A 4,126-nucleotide genomic window follows, 5' to 3' on the forward strand; every position below is an offset into this window, starting at 1 on the left:
TAAGGGAACCTACAGACCGTAGTGCCCTTGGGGTCATGTTCTATTCTGGGTGCTTTCTGTAACTTCTCTGGACTCTCACCTTATGAGGTGGGCTTTCTAACCCTCCAAGCCAGGGTTCTGTACTTCACTATGATGCTAAGTAAGTCTGGAGATGGGAGTGGGCATGTGTTTCCTGGAGCAAAAGTTCCCTGAACGCCTCTGTAAATTAAGCATAAGTTCAGGCTAGTTCTAAGCTAGAACATAACCCTGAAGGTAACATCCAATTCTCCAATACTGAACATAACTCTTTGAACTTATTTCTAAATGCAAAGGGACTTTGTTTATCCAAAAAGCATGTGCTGCAAATGTTCCACCAAACAGTATGCAGTGTGGAGGTCAGAGCAGTAGACATTTGTTAGTGATGTGATAATTCCTCACCTTCATCTTTTAACTTGAAAGTTGTAACTTGTAACTTGAAAATTACAAATGTTCTTTGTTCTAATGGGAATGCTTCTCTGCTTATTTCCGCATTTAACAACATTTATACTCAGGGATTTTTTTTTTTTTTTTGAGTCCTTTCAATTTTTATTCTGCATTTCAGTGAAGAGGACTTACTGTCTCCTCTTTTCTTTTAATCCCATTTTAGAGATCAGATTAACCAACTGTGTTTTCTTCCTACTTTCTGATAAAAGTACCATAGAATTATCTTTGTTTTATTTTTCTATTTTTTATAAACTGCAATCAAATCAAATGGCCTATTTTCAGTCTGATTTCTTGTTAAAAAAGATAGTTTGCAAAATGACTGGGTTTTGGGTTTTGTTTTTGGGTTTTCCTCCTGATCAGCAAATACATTAAGCCAGAATTTTCTGTTATGGGCTGATTTTTAAAAATTTTAATCAGCTTTATTTGAGGTATAATTTTATATGCCTGTTATATATATGTATATATATAATTTTATATATGTAAATCCAACAATTTTGAGTGTACAATTCCACACAAATTATTTTTAACAAATTTTACACAGTCATGTAACAAACAACAACACAATCATGATATAGAACCTTTATGTCACCCCCAAACTTCTTTCATGTGCTTTTGAAATGACCTCTGGGCTGACTTTTTTAAAAGATTTTTTAAAAATTTATTTTATTTTTTATTTTTTTAGAGGGGGGGGAGAAAGTGTGAACGGGGAAGGAGCAGAGAGAGAGAGAATCTCAAGAGGATTCTGCTCTGACTGTAGGGCCTGGCGCAGGCCCAACCCCAGGACCCTGAGATCATGACCTGATTGGAAACCAGGAGTCCAACTTTAACGGACTGAGACCCCAGGCGCCATCCTCTGGGTGGACTTTTAAGAACCTTTATAGAGGGTTACTGATGTCACAGGGGAAAATATAATATGTCCTCTGAGATTGGTGGGGATTTTCCCACTGCACAGAACAGCCACCATCCAGACTTCTGACAACCTGTCCTTCTCCCCATTTTAATCTCCCGTGTTTATGTTTGTGTAAGCCACAAGCCCTTCCTCTGGGCCTGAACAGGAGTCAACACCATTTCCATCTGTCAGCTGGGTGGGCTGTGCCTCTTACTGGAAGACTGATGAGACCTAAGAGGAGGTGCTGCCTGGGCTTACTGGTGCTCTCTGTGACTCTGCAGCAGCCAGACTTTAGGTCTGAGTGGTTTCAGATCTTCCCCTCCATCGCCCCAAAGTGGTGGAGGCTCGGCTGGCAGGCATGTGCCATGCCACCTTGATTCGCCAAACACCAGACTTTGGGGCTTGAAAAACAGAGACTTGTGGCCTCCCCATCCCGCAGGCTAGAAGCCCACCACTGAAGGGTCGGCACAGGTGGTTCATTTCCGAGGGCTGTGTGCTGGGTGCATCAGTGCTGGGCCTCCCCACAGCTTCTGCTGGAAGCTGGTTTTCTGGTTTGCTCGTCATCCCTGGCCTTCCTACAAGCACCCCCCTGACCTCCGCCTTCATCTCCAGATGGCGTTCTCCCTGTGTGTGCGCCTGTGTTCAAATGTCCCCTTTTCAGTCAGAACGCCAGTCATATTGGCTAATGACTTCTTAATTAATTACACCCTAGTTCCAAATGAGATCATTTTCTGAGATCCTGGGGGTTTAGGACTTCAACGGATGAATTTTGAGAGGGAAACACAATTCAACCTTTAACATTTTTCACCACCCAAATGTCCCCCCCACCAAATCCTAAACATACAACAATCATGCCTCACTTGCATTGGTAGAGACCTCGGTGTCTCCTCAGAAACGAGGTGCAGACTCCTGCATATTCTTTCATTTATTTATTTTTGTAACTTAATTAGCCAACATATAGTACATCATTAACTTCAGATGACTCCTGCGGATTCTTAAACTGTAGAGCATATGTGAACACCTGGGGACCTTTGCGAAACAGATTTCTGGATCCCCTCTCTGGAGGGTCTGATTCATGAGTCTGGACCAGCGCCCAGGAATCTATCTTGTTTAACAAGCACCACAGGTATTTCTAAGGCAGCAGGTCCCCACCTTCGGAGAAGCCCTGATGTGAGCTGTAAGGGGCTGTCTTGCTGAAAGACCCAGGCTCCAGCTGCTTGTGGAAAATGCAACAGAGAGGAGTAGAGCCTGCATGGAAACTTAAACGTAGTGAGTGGCAGGATCTTTACATCTGAGTAATGAAGACATGTGCTTGAGATCTCTCTCGGACACTAACCCACTTAGAAATAGGGATGGGTTAGAGATACACTATGGGCTAAATTTTCAGATATATATACATATATATATTTGTGAGCCACACTTCCTGTTCAGGGGTCATCCGTCATTCCTCCCATCAGCCAGAGTCTTGGGAAGCACCCAACATTCAGCAAGCAAGAGCTGCCTCCAAAAGCTGGTGGAGAAGGAAGGCTTTGCAAAGCTCCCTCTTCCCTGGGTCTCACCATCTCTCCTGCCTTCTCTGACCTTTTTTAAAGGAGCATCTTAACTCAAGGACTTTCCCTCTGTCCTCTATTGAGATGGTTGATATCCTTCTTAAAGCACAATCTGCTTGGTTTCTTTCTTTCTTTTCCTCTGCTTGCCCCCATAATCCAGCAATAGTTCCATATTCACCGGGCAATTTGCCTCTGATGCTAGAAAGTAAGCTCTCTGAGGGCGGAGACTTGACCTTCATTGTTCACACTCTTTTCCCCATGCCCTCTCTAGCACCTGCGCTAGGGGCAGGCACATTTTAGATGCTGCAAAATGTTTGTGGAATTAACTGGATGGATGGATGGATGGATGGATGCTGGTACCACCTGTGAACAGTAAAGAAGACTCTATGGAGTCTCTATGGAGACTCTATGGAACATTTAAACCATTTCAGGTGAGTCCATGTTAAGGTTGTGTAAAGACTATGTGCCAGGATACCAAGGAACAGGAGAGTCACTTGGGGTAGGAGATAGGGATTGTTTTACGGAGGCTGTTTCTATGGGTTTTCCTTCTAGCCTCTTTTTTTTTTTTTTTTTTTCAGCTTAAGTGTTTTCATGTTGTGTGTGAGTAAAGAGGGGTCTTTCCTTACTACTGAGCTTAGGTAAATGGAAATTCTGTTTGTGGGAGAGGTGGTTTTGGAAACTGAGGGACTCTTTGGGAACCAATATGCAATGGGCTTGTGGAGCAAGCTTGTTGAACGTAAGAAGGGATGGAGAGATGGGGCCAACAACAAAGACTTTTCTTGGGCAGCTCTGCAGAGAATTGAAAATTACCAGAGAGAGAGAGAGAGAGAAGGTTGATCCAGTGCTGGAAAGATGGCCATGCTCTTCAACTTATTTTTTGATGCATGATTTCCCTCGAATCTTGGGTCCAGTGGGAGATCCTGGCCCCTGTAGCCGAACTCTTCTGGACTCTCTAGAGGGTGCCCTGTGGTAAGGACTCTGAGGAGGGACTTCTCTCTTCTGCAAGAATCTCCCAGCACAGGGCCGCTCCGGCTCCACGGCTACACAATGAGAACAATGCTGTTCAGAAATCATTGTTGGAAAATCAGGAAACCCTTGAGTCTCTCTAGGCTATCCAATGTGAAGATCTTAATTTAATAAACTGAAGAAACAAATTCACTAAGGAATTTAGCAAGACTGCAGGTGTTTTTGTGACTTTCCTGGTCAAGTGGTGCCCCCTTGTGGG

The sequence above is a fragment of the Mustela nigripes genome, chromosome 4 (genome assembly GCF_022355385.1).
Source record: "Mustela nigripes isolate SB6536 chromosome 4, MUSNIG.SB6536, whole genome shotgun sequence".
NCBI classification, from domain to species: domain Eukaryota; kingdom Metazoa; phylum Chordata; class Mammalia; order Carnivora; family Mustelidae; genus Mustela; species Mustela nigripes.